Source organism: Dreissena polymorpha, chromosome 2 (genome assembly GCF_020536995.1).
Source record: "Dreissena polymorpha isolate Duluth1 chromosome 2, UMN_Dpol_1.0, whole genome shotgun sequence".
NCBI lineage: Eukaryota > Metazoa > Mollusca > Bivalvia > Myida > Dreissenidae > Dreissena > Dreissena polymorpha.
Genome location: NC_068356.1, coordinates 81492366 through 81505372, shown reverse-complemented (window position 1 = coordinate 81505372; position 13007 = coordinate 81492366).

The window sequence follows — 13007 nt, the reverse complement described above, 5'->3', positions numbered from 1 at the left end:
TGCTTTGTACAAGGGTGATCGAAAAGCTGGAGAAGCAGGCGATTTGCAAGGGGCAAGCTTTCGTTTGCATTTGAAGAGTGATAATCTTCCTGGCGATGCTACTGGAGATTGTTCTACAAGAACGCATTGAATTGGTTTAGCAGATCGACCTTTCCTTTTTTTCCGTAACTCCAAAACACTGTTCTTTCTTGTCATTCTGAAATGTAAAATATATATATATGAGTGTCGCTCTGTGAAAAGGGATTTAAAGCGTAAAGTGTCGTCCAAGATTAGCCTGTGCAGTCCGCACTGGCTAATCAGGGATGACACTTTCCGCTTGAATGATATTTTTGTTTGAGGTAAGTCTCTTCTTCGCAAAAATCTAGTTTAGGCGGAAAGGGTCGTTCATGAATAGTCTGTGCGGACTGCACAGGCTAAACTGGGACGACACTTTACGCACATGCATAATTGCATTAAACCCCATTTTCACAGAGCGACGTTTATATGTATTTTCCTACAAATTTAATATAAGTAGATATTATGAAAAAGACTATATGTATGAAATGTTATGGTGTTGATAAATTGCATCAGCTTACATCCTATAAAAGACTATTTTTCAATGGATGTAAATAATCTGTATACAAAATTCGTTTATTAGCGACAGCATTTAATTAAAATATGCCAATTATACGTATAGGCATCTCAGAAGACTAGTAATTCACCATTTCGATGTTTTGTTATTCCGGTAAGGTTTTCAAGGTAAGATACTGTTTTGCGTTATTTACTTTTGCTTTAGATAATAAGGCAATAGGCAGAATAATGGTTGCAGTTGTCTTCTAATTACTGTAGATGTCAATCAAGAAATGTGTGTGCACTGAATGGCTACATGTGAATAAACAAACCGTATACTAGTACCTCGAACTGTATTGAAATAAAGACTTCAGTGTTTTCCCCTTTCGGGCGGCTGGGGACGCATGTTGTCCGTCGCGGACAAAACCATTAAGTTGAGGTTAAGCTGAAAGAAACAACAAGCACCTTAGCACTTTTGACAATATACAGTAATCATCATTGACACCCTTTAAATGATACTAACATTTTTAAAAAAATATTCGAACAGTTAACATAATATAAGGCACAAATAAATAAGGTAACATTTGTTGATTTTTGTTTTTGCGGAAGTTATATATGTCGTGCATTGTGACATCAATCTGAATTTGTAATATCTAACTCTTTATTAGTATAAATTGCATTATTTCCGTGTTTTGCATTTAATGAAACGCCTGCATATATTCGGCTACTGCCGTTTGCATTTTTGGCTACTGACGTTTGCCATTCTTAAATGTACTACTGACGTTTGCCATATTTGTTTCTTCTCTTTAAACGTATATTTATTATCCGATACATATTTTCGTTTGTTTACGCGAAGAAATATGTAATATATGTTCGTCCGGTAACGCATAGATAGTTATGTGATAGTTTATTTGTGTAAACACCGACTCTTTGTATGTTTTACTACTGACGTTTGCTTCTTAAATGAAAATTTGCGCCATAGTGTTCTCGAAAACCAAAGCAACACACACAACGCGTGATATACCGATCGCAAGCTTTATGCATGCCTTATTGCCCGCCCTAGGTCGTATGAAAGCCAGAGGACGATCAGCGAAGATATTGACAAAAAACCTACCTGGTGTGGCTGTTCTCCTCCGTAAAACGCCTACTGACGTTGACTTTTGGGGTCACGTGACAGTTTTTGTCTATTCACAGTGATAAAGAGATGTGATTTTGATCAATTTTTTATTCACATTTTTGATTTAATAAATACACAGGTTAACAAACATTGTCATTTACTCTTCAAATTGTAACACGATTTCATACTTAATATGTTGGTTTGCAGTTTGTTGTTGGATATTCAGGCCTAAACCATTCAATGTTTTCCTTGTAAATTATAAAGATATTTAGAAATGTCGCATTTTTGAGAACTTACCAGGCTTATAGTATTCGATGTTTGCGCTGTGAACTTTTATAAGATTATACACAGTTCATTGTAGGCATTATGTTCTAAAGCAGTTTAGTCTGTTTTTGACCTGTAACTACGTGTTTAGTATACGTTATCGAAGTATTGATCAATTGTCGTTTAGCAACTGATGAGTCGAGACGGTCAATACATTCGGAAAAATGACGAATCTATTAAAATATTGTAAATGCATATATTGTCAAATTTGCTTAACATTTGAGACACAGAAAATAATCCATGTTTATTAAAATGAAAATCTATGTTTTTAGCCTTCATCGAAATGCCAGTGGTAGTAGACGGGGTTTCAAATTATAAATGTGTTCTCCTTCAGTGTTTGTTAAATGAAAATAAACAACTTTGGGTAACTTTCTACTTGAAAACACTCCACGTGCATTAGTTTTAACAGGAGTATATTCGCATGTCTCTGAAAGTTTTATTTATGTTCATGTTTAAACAGTAATCAGTATCCTTAAAAATACAAGTGTGTGCACATGTATTAATATTTCTGTACAAAGTAGCGGATCAGGGGGACTATGTCAGTCTATATAAGAGAGTTATCAAGAGTTTTCAAAAAATGAAGAGAGATCTTTCTCGCCAACAAGCAATAAAACACGACGACGGATTTTATGTGCAATGCGTACCTTCAATGAACAGCCATGTTTGTTTTCTTTGAGTTTTGTTTGCTTCAATGACGAGAAAATTCCATGAAAATTCTGCACACATTTACCTATTCAAATGTACACTTCTTCATCGTCATCAATATTTTCCATTTTAACGCACTTGTTGAAAGCAGGCAATTCTTTGTGGATAGACATTCTTTGATCGACTGACAAAAGAACGTCTTATTCATCAAAGAAATTACCATTTTAAGTCAACATCGATTTCCTTTGAAAAGTTAAAAAACTATTCACTGAAACTTTTCTTAATCCGTCAATGGTTCAACAAAATATCGCGCTATTCGAGTATATTCGGCATTTAAAGAAATCGATAATTCAGTCTCACCGGTTTCGTCCAAGTAATATCCATATATTCCAACGCTTGTATTCACATTATTTCAATATTCCATCGTAAACACATACACTCGTACCAAATGCAGTCATCAGCGTGAGTTTGAATGAAACGCTGCATTTGGATTAATAAATTACAGCTTTTATTTATGTACGGTATATTGATTTGAAAATTACACATTCAATAGTGATTAATTTTTATTTATTTATTGTATTGTTGTGATTATTGTCAATGATAACCATTTAATAAAATAACAAGAATATATACATTGTCCGTTTTTATTTGGTCAATAAAATGCTCATTAAATATGTTGATACATTTTAACTACTTAAATCGTGTACAAGTCTTCATTACATTTGACCTTTAACCAGTAGCGAAAGGCAAAAATGTAGTCCCTTTGTACATGTACAGCCGTTGGATAAAGCTAAGGTGTGGGATAAAACTTATCTTTATCCAATATGACGTATTTTGTAATATAAAATCATTTAGCTGTTGGATAAAAAAGATTAGTTAGATCTATGTCAAACTGGTTTGTATGGAGAAAACTGAAATACATGGATGATTGATACAGAAGACACGAACATAGCTATTGTGGCATCTAATTACGACTGTACAATGCAACAAAATCAAAGTTTCTTTCTAGGATTGAATTAACTGGAAGGTTATTTTTGATTATGTTCAATGCGTCAGTGATTTATTATAAATGGAATGTTCTAAACAGGAGAAGAACAACAATGCCAAAGATTATCTTTTTGTAAATAGTGTAGTAAAGTATGATTTTATTTACATATGTTTACATTACAGTATGGTTTGAGAAGTATTTAATGTATCGAAAACGTTCTCTGCATAGCTTTTATTCGGTGGTTGACAGTTATAGTTCGAGATCTAGATTATTATCACAACTATATATGTTTTTACTTTATTTATAAAAGTTTTTAAATTTTCATGTTGCGAAAAAAAAAGAATTTAAGTTAATAGTTAGTAGATATGTAGGCAGACACAAACTCCATTTATTTTCTGTGATAATTTTCATTGTTCAAAGAACGTTGGTTTTGACTTAGATTCTTTGTTTTCAAATTTCATTTATCTTACAGTATGTAAATAACTAAATATATATTTTGTTATCATTTAAAACGGAGTTTTACTTAGCTTACCTGATTAAATCGCTTTACAAACCACATGACTGAAATTTGTGTAAATACAAGGTCTCATGAGTTCGGTAAATGTTGGGCACGTTCGATAAAGCCTTTACGATCACGATATTATATCAATATTTGTTTAAAAAAATGGACGATGGCAAGTACTTAATTAAGTCTCAATTCGACGAATAGCTTTTTTATTAACATGGATTTTAAAATAAGAGTAAAAAAAAGAAACGCAGCTTTATATGAAGAAAAGGTTTGTGGTGTTAAAATGTTATAATATTTGTACATTGATTTGCCTAACGTAAATGAAATGTATCATTGAACACCGTACGAATTTGTTGTGTAACTATCACTAAATACATATTTGTATATCTAAGAGTTGCAGTCAACCTCACGTACTGAGCATGCCACATCTAATTTATTATAGCTAACTTTATATTGTTTTAAGCATACTTTATGGCAAATATTGTAGAAAAGGTTTTTCATTTCCAATTAGAAATCTTACGTGCATATATCTTTAAAAGAATGACATGTAATAATGATATAACTAGAAAGATTGGATAATAAATAAATTGTAAATGTAAACTGGAAAACACTCACTGTTATTCTTCCCAAAGCAAGGTTTTACTTTGAAAAGCTCTCTTTATTAATTCATGCAGCAGTAAATGGTATACATACATACGCTTATAAACAATTAAATATGAATATCCGTCGAGTACCATACTTCAATACTGTCGTCTTTTAACTAAGTTACAGTATGTATGCTGCAATTAGGGTATATATTTGTATTTTTTGTATACAGTCGCTTTGTTTAAACCTATTTATTTTAGCTCGATTGCATCGAAAGCCTATGGCTTATATAAACGCTCTCGAGTCCGTTTCCTGGGCCTAGAACCAGTACTTGGTGTCTTTGGGGTAGATCTAAAGCACGCTCCCACGGTGGGGATCGAACCCGTGACCTCCCAGTCGCTAGGCGGACACCATATCCATTACACCACGGCGACCACAATCGCTTGTGACGAGCACCTCTCTTTTGGGGATGACCTTGGATATGTAATTGTTGTTATGTTTATCTCACAATTTTATATAATCAGCGGAATATCATTTTTTAATCTGTGTTACCTACTATTATTATTTTCAGAAAATTGCTTACATATTACGTTAAATGTTATTCAAAATAAAATTTAGATACCCAACCGCAATAAAACGTATTTAATTCATCTTTTGACTTTATGCAAACATTGTAGATTTTCTAATCCCAATAAACTGCGCGTATTATTAAACATGTATTTCACAATAATGTATTAACTATTAAGAATCAAAACGTTTGAAGTTTGCTTGGTATAAGCCTATAACTGTTTTAATATAGGACACCTCTCTTGTAAACAATCTCTCGGATTAACCCAATGAACAGTTAATAGAAGTCTGGTATAATTAATTGGTTTGTTTATTGTTGCTATTATATATTTGTTTGTTTGTGTTGGTGTTGTGATTGTTTGCAATTTCTTTTGTGAGCACTGAAAAAGACGGCTGTGAACAATACAGTTTAAGATTCATAACATTATTGTTTATGAACACTAAATACTAAGTATTGTGTTTTATATTGTCTTGCTGACTGTTCAACAACTTTTATAACATTCCGTTATTTGTCCGATTAAAAGAAAGGCTGAATGTATATGTATAATTTGTTTTCATGTTTACTTAACTTCAATTCCACGTTTTCGCGTACGGAAAAACACAACAAATACAAATGATTATATTTTATGAGGCTATAACGTGCCATATCTAATTGATATGTTTATTTTGTAACAATAAAACAAACACAAATGATACCACCGCTATTGATAATGAAATTGCTTCAAAAAAACAAATATTAGAAGGAATTTATCATACACAGCTCAATGGCATAATACTTCGAGCGCGGGCACAGCATGTTGAACGCGGGCACAGCATGTTGAACACAATGAAAATAATAAAAAATACTTTGCAAGCATTGTGACGGATAACTATCAGAATATAAATGTGGACTGGCCCTAACAGAAATGCAGAATAACAAAAGTCCGGGATCTGATGGCATCACTACCGAGTTTTATAAAATATTGTGGAACGATATAAAAACACATTAAACTAATTCACTAAATTATCCATTTAACAAATGAAGTCTAACCACACTTCAATATCACTCATTCAAAAACCTGAAAAACAAACTTAGAATCCCTGTCAAACTGGCGCCCGATTATTTTACAGAACACTGATTATAAAATAGCAACTATAAGCATAGCACACAGAATTTTAAAAAATATTACCATCAGTCATTTCAAGATATCAATCCGGTTTCATAAAATGACGTTACATTGGTGAAAACGTTCGTCTTATACAAGAATGCATTAACTATTTCAACAATTCAAAATATTCTGGTCTAATATTCTTTGCAGACTTTAAAACGGCATTCGATTCACTTGATCATTCGTTTATGTTTGGTTGCTTAGAAAATATGAACTTCGGTTATCGTCTCATTAAATGGGTTAAACTGTTCTATAACAACATTAATAGTATAATTAATAACAATGGCTTCTTCTCAAACAGCTTTAACATTGAACGAGGGGTTCGACAAGGTTGTCCACTTTCATCATCGCTATTTATTATATGCATCGAGTATCTATCACATCATATCCAATCAAATAAACATATAAATGGCATATATCAATAGAACCTGACGAAGAAATTAAACAGTCCCTATTTGCTGACGATGCAACTTATTTTTTAAATGACTATTACGATTCTTTCCCTAACCTAAGAAAGTCGCTAACCCTTTTCGGAATGACATCGGGTCTTAAACTTAACAAAAGTAAATGTTCTATGCTACGAGTAGGTAAATTAAAACAAAGTAATGTCCATTATAAAAAAGAAATGATATTTAACTGGACATCCGATGAAGCCACCACGTTAGGAACTACATTTACAAATAATGAAAATGATACAATTCTAAAAAAACATACTTCCTCAATTACAAAAAAATTTAAAACTGCATAAAATCATGGCAATACCGTAAACTTACACTGTTCGGAAAAAAACACAGTATTTAAAACGTTTGCACTTCCTAAATTAATTAATGTATTAACTGGTCTCCCAAATCCACCAAATGACATTATAAACAATATACATTCAACAATATATAATTTTGTATGGGACGATAAACTAGACAAAATTAAACCAACTCAGTTAGTGCAATCCGTAGAAAATGGAGGTATCAAATTAACGAATTTTGACTCATTCGTGAATGCAATCAAATGCAGCTGCGATAAAAGATTCCTAGAAAGTACCAATACGAGTAAATGGAAACTATTCTACCAGATTTTTAAAATCTGGCGATTCCTTACTTTTGAATGAAACATCAGCAATAATATCTTACATGAAATTTCAAAACAAAACATATTTCTCTCAAATGTTCTATAAGCATGGAGTTATGTTACTCATAACCTAGAAACCCAAACTAATAGTAAAACTATTTTATGGAACAATAAAGACATAACTTCAAACAATAAGACGTTTTTCTATAAAGATTGGTTTGAACGAATCATAAAATACGTCGACCAATTATACGACTACAGAATAAATGACTTCTACTCCTTTGATAATATATGTTACATATACGGAATACCCTCAAATAATTTCCTGAAGTACTACACATTAATAAAACACATACCCATACATATTAAATCAATAATCAATACAAATAACACACCATGTACTCAAACAACATTTTTTTAAACATACTTGCAAGACAAAAAAAAACGAACCAAACATTTTACACACTTCAAATTAAAAACCCTATAGAAAACTCCAAAACCCCAAATAAATGGCAAGTGGTTTTTCGAAAACAAGAATTAAATTGGAAACACATATTTATCATGCCATATAAAGCCACTATTTATAGCACACTGAGAAAAAGTCAATATTAATACGTCCATAGAATTACAGCTACAAATAAACATCTCTTTAAATGCAAATTATGTAACTCTAACTTATGTCACTTCTGAGGTGAAAACATCGAAACTAAAGACCATCTTTTTTGGGACTGCAAACACATTCAGCCTTTTTGGAACCAGTTAGCATCCTTTCTTGAACAACAACAACTAAGCGTTAAACTATCCTTTTTAAGTGTAAGTTTCGGAATTAACTCATTTAAATCATTTGAAGGTAATACTTTTGTGAATTTTATTCTTATATTGATGAAATATTTTATCTTTAACACGAAGTGCAGAAAACAAATACCAAATTTTAATTGTTTTATCCATAGTCTTAACCTTAAAATCCAGATTGAGAAAGAAATAACCCTAATTAATGACACAATGCAGATCTTTAGTCAAAAATGGAATCGAATAAAAATCTCATAATGCTTGTCCACTTATGTACTATTCGCTCTTATTTTAAGTTATCTTTTTCAAATATTTTTTGGTATCATTGTGTTTTTTTTCAATCGTATAAGATCATTGATAATATATAACACAACCCCTACTGTTGTCATAGATCGAAATGTCACACACCAAGGTTTAAAACTGTATCATAAAGGCATAGCTTCTGTATACTTAGTCTTTGTTATAACCATTGTTTGCAAATATAAAAAACATGTAATTATGTATACAATATATGCTTTATAATGAATAAAAAAAGTTAAAACAGAAAAAAAATGTTTATTTTGTATTGGCACAAACAAGTTATATTGATCCTTATTAAGTGTTACCTATAATGCTTTATTTTCCTGGTCCAAATGCCTCCCAACGGTATAAACAATTCAAGCACATTACCAATAAAACCAGGATGACAGATCTAACTTCTCCTCGGTAAAAACAATTATTAAATGTGAGAAATTTAAAACGCATTGTTTTTACACTCCAGTCGCTTTATTTAAGTATGCAACGCGTAGTGTGATAACATAAAACGTGATTTCCCTTGCACGCACTGGATACAAAATAAGTACAGTTATATAGGTAATGACAGTCCAGTAACACTAGATGTTAAACACAATCTTGTTTATTTTAGCTGGTCTGTTTATATCAACAAGTCATTCATATATATTATTTATTGAACATAAATACTGATTAACTAGAATCACCTACTTAAAACAGTGCGTGCAAATAATAATCGATGATAATACAAAATTATAAATCAGACGAACGGCATTAACACGAGCATGGACAAAACACTTTTATTGGTAAAGATATCTGTAAATATGTGTGTATACTGTTGTGCACATCATTTATTATTGCTTTATTACTTTTACAATTAATTTAAGCATTTTGTATTTCCATAAATACAGTTTTTAGCGTAAAAATATATATACATGTCTTAACTTTTATTATTAGTTGCATTTGTGAAGGCTGGCAATTGACAATTTTAATACAACTTATGTGTTCTTTATTTTGGTCTCTGACAATGCGTGTCACACTGAATCACGCAAATCTACTCAATCCGGCACAACTTACGAGGGGTTTCAACATTTCTTCGAACAGTTATTTGGTTTCAAACTAGTTTTATTGGGGGTCGTTTTTATAACTTCCTGTAGAGCAACTGCTGAGAGTACGTAATGTGGAAACGGGGAACTTAAACCTTGCTCAGCTTAGACAGAAAATCGCAGATCTAGATAAGATATTATCGTCGTGGGCCAATTTAAGGAAAAGAATATGAAATAGACGCAGTACAGACAATCTTAAACCATTCCTTGCATTAAAAGTACGTCGTGTTGCCTTAAAAAAGCTTTTACGAGTTGCATTACTTTTCTAACAGCAATGTTATTTCATTATTTCGGTACCATCGGTGACAGTCATTCAATTTATATTTAACACCATATTAATAATAATGTATCGTAAAATAACAGCAAACGTCATAGTGATATTTATAATAACGATGACCGGTAATCTGGTTTACAGTCATACGTCGAGATAAACGAGTAGGCGTTCAAAGGAATGTAATACATTTTTAATGGTTTTAAGACGGACGTTCGACATCATTTTTGTATCAAGCAATCACTTTTCATCAGTTTAACAGATCTGCATGCAATAGAAAACAGTACTTAAATATTTTCAATATTCTTTAAGCCGTAGTAAGTGACGTTTCTTATGCGTGACAAAACACAAAGGCGTGTCCATGTTTGTAAGAAAAGGGGGTTACATGCATGTACGTAAAGTGTCTTTCTAGATAAGCCTTAACTGGGTTTTTGCTAAGAATAGATTTTCTTACGTGATACATTTCAATTATATTTAATGTTAGTTTTTAAAAAATACAACATTCACTTATAAGTTTTTAACATTATTGAAGTTTCTTCTCTTAAAAGTAAACTTCCCTATTCAATGCAAGCGAAGGTTTTTTAATCAATACACTAAAACCTTGTCCGATGGTATGCCAGCGGTAGTAGATGTTCAAAAATTAAAACATGTGCCATAAACCGGCTTTGAAAGCACGACAAAGTGTAATTCGCGTTGATGACGCTTCTTTCAAAATTCATTCCAGCCTCCGTATGTTATTCACTTGGGTACACTAGAGGTTTTTAAAACTTTGATACTTATTGATGATGTTTCTTAAATATTTATTCGAATTGTGATATAAAATTGATAACGCAGAACAACACAACCAGTTATGGTTTCCCTTCATGTTTGCTATTTGTGAATTCCACGAGCAGTAAAGCAGAGTGTTTTCAATTCTAAATACATTTACCTTTAATAATCTCACGATCACCGCAATCAAATTATCCATGTGGATAAACAAGTTTAAGTTTTTGACGATTTTTATACAGTTCACATGGATTCCTTACTTTCCTGGGCGGCTACACTCATTGTCAAATACTCTACAAAACGTAACAGTAATACATACTTCATTTGATGTTGCGCAATTTGTCGTTTGATAATCAGGCAAGAACAACAACTGTTTTCATCGTAAGTACTTTAACACTATTTCACTTAACGTTCAATTTATTTTTGTTTGTGAAATAAAAGGCTTATAAAATATGTGGTTTTCGCTGTGAACATATAAAACACACAATATGCAAATTAAGGTTGTACACTAAAACGGGGTCAGTTCAATTTGGTAAATCTGATGTCAATGCTGTTGATACATCTCTGCTTGTTTAGTTAAAACAAGTTCTAAATATTGATACATTTTTTTTACTCTTCTGATGAGTCGAGACATTGAGTAGATTTGAAGAAACGAAGAATCAAAGAAAACAAGAAAAACAATGCCCATGCATATATTTTCGCAAAAATAACTATTTAACAAGTATTTTCATAGGATACAATAATTTTGCGTTCTTGTTGTTCAAATTAAGATTAAATTTGTATATATTGCACCTATTGCAATGATATTGTTAGTTGAAGGGATGAACCTGCTGTTCTTAGTGATTGATTATGTGTTAATCTTTATGTGCACAATCCTGTCTGAAAACAATGCATGCTCCAAATTATGTATTGCATCTAAAGACAAAAGCAAACCATTTATTTAAGGGACGAGAAAATCGATAAAAAATGTGCTGTTGTTTTAGTCAACCTGAGTTAGAAGGCCGTAACTGTCCCAATATGGTACTTAAAACCCGCCTTGAATCGTCATGATGTATCGTCCATCCTGATTTCTAATACGACCAGTGCTTTTGGCTTCATCATACCGTAGAATGGTTATTTTTGTTCAAGAGTATTATCAGAACTATTCCAATTATGGTATCGAAAACCCGCACTCAATAGTCATGTTTTCGTGTCCAACCCGATGTTTTAGACGACTTAATTCATTAAGTGCAGTCGCAGTATTATTTCCGTAAACATAACAATTGCAAACATATATCGGATTACCTTTCACTGTAAATATTGTAAGGAATAATCGTGATTAGATAGATGCATTCGAAATACGTTATGATTTACAATATCGATAAAACATACATATTTAAGAACATTGGGTGGTCTTGTATATGAGAATAAATTAACACGGCTGTCTTCATTACGGCGTGTCACAACTTTGAAGTTCAGGTTTAAGTTAATACAAAATAATGAACAATACCATAAATTTCTCAAGGCACATCTTAGTGTTCCGTATATTTTCATTCACTCGAAATATTGTTGAGGTAAGTAAGATAAATAAGCATATTTACAGCATGTCGTTCATTAAGACCGTGCCCTAAGTTCAAATGAAGTTCAGTGCCCTTAACACGTGTATTGCTTCTCAAGTGATACAAAACATATCTCACTGTTAATGATGGAAAATATGAAGTTCAGTGCCCTTAACATGTGTATTGATTCACAAGTGATACAAAACATATCTCACTGTTAATGATAGAAGATACATTAACGAACAATTAGACCACATTAAGTTTAATGCTGGTTGCCATTATTCTTGCTTTGGGAATTCAAGGTTAAGCATTTGACTGACAGGCCTTTACTTCGCGGATGCAAACGTTTGTCTATCGAGTGTTTCACGCGTTGAGCGTATTTAAACAAAATATGAATCAAAATAAACTATATCGCTGTACTTTAAAATAAGGTGTTCTTTATCAATAAGATATACATTTACATATATTATTAAGACCGAAGGTTTGGTTAGATAAATCGCAATCATAAAGTTAGTACATGATCCAATAACCAGTATTTTGCTTTTGAACCACGACCACGTGTAAGTCGCATTGAGTTTCTCCTTAAAAATCTTTTTCCCATCCTCAGTATTTAATATGCCTAGATTCACACCAGTTTTTCAATCAATTTTGTTAGCTTGAAAAATGCTGTGTCGTCAAGGCTGATTCCACACATTTGCAGAATGGTTTATGTTTTAAAGTTTAACGGTATGTCAAGTAAGTATTAGATTATTAAAATTCCTCCAGCTATAAA